This window comes from Penaeus monodon, chromosome 30 (assembly GCF_015228065.2).
Source record: "Penaeus monodon isolate SGIC_2016 chromosome 30, NSTDA_Pmon_1, whole genome shotgun sequence".
Lineage (NCBI taxonomy): Eukaryota > Metazoa > Arthropoda > Malacostraca > Decapoda > Penaeidae > Penaeus > Penaeus monodon.
This window is the reverse complement of record NC_051415.1, coordinates 23,887,390-23,888,176: the sequence shown is the minus strand read 5'-3', so window position 1 is coordinate 23,888,176 and position 787 is coordinate 23,887,390. Positions and strand designations below refer to the sequence as shown.

General features: G+C 49.9%; 1 pseudogene across 1 annotated transcript in view; it reads right to left on the bottom strand.

Annotated features, from left to right (window-relative positions):
* LOC119592658 overlaps window positions 1-787 on the bottom strand; it is a 15,522-nt pseudogene continuing 14,735 nt past the window's right edge. Inside the window, exon 5 of the transcript XR_005230449.1 lies at window positions 1-626. The product of XR_005230449.1 is annotated as a glutathione peroxidase-like (transcript). The remainder of the gene's footprint in view (window positions 627-787) is intronic.

The following is a 787-nucleotide window of genomic DNA, read 5'->3' as shown; positions in this document are numbered from 1 at the left end:
TAAGACTGGCATTTTAATGAAGAGCATCATGTAACAAGAAAAAAAAAAGAATAAGAAATTCATACACCCGAAGCATTTCGAAAGTAAAAGTGCATTTACTCTTGTGTTTTGAGTCGTGGCTCGTGACCCTCAACCCCCGCATGGCAGGCAGAGGTCACAGGGGTCAGGATGAATGTGCTAGAAGACCCGACCCAAGTTCGCCCCGCCTTCCAGCGCCGCCCACCCGGGGGGGGTTTCTGGCGACACCTTCATGCCGTCATGCAAAGTCAAGGGTCACGGACACATTACAGTCGGGGAAGAGAGGGATCATGCAGGATAGGCATGGCAACGTAGAAGAAGCAACATTTAAAAAAAAAAAAAAACACTTTATCTGGCACTTTGACAAAGAGCCCTGGCGACAGGTAAGCTCTTTAACAGGACCTAAAACTCCTGCTGGAGGAGGAACGCGACGTCGCTCTTGATGGCGTCGGGCCGAGTGTCAGCGTCGTAGCGCATGTAAGGCTTGCCGCTCTTGGTGATGAGGAACTTCTCCCAGTTCCAGCGGACGTCGTTATTCTTCATCGGGTGGTAGAACAGCTGGCTCGGGTCGGCGAATTCCTCGCGCGTCGGGGGACAGTACTCCTGGAAGGTCAGAGGTCGAGAGGTCAGGAGGTCAGATGCGGGGGGGGGGATGCGTCCAGGTTGAATAGAAGAAATTTAGTTGGTATTCTGTTGCATGTTATTTTGTTTTTTATATAGTTTTTTCCTTTTCAGTATTGTTGTATCCGTTGGCTTTATCCTGTCTGTG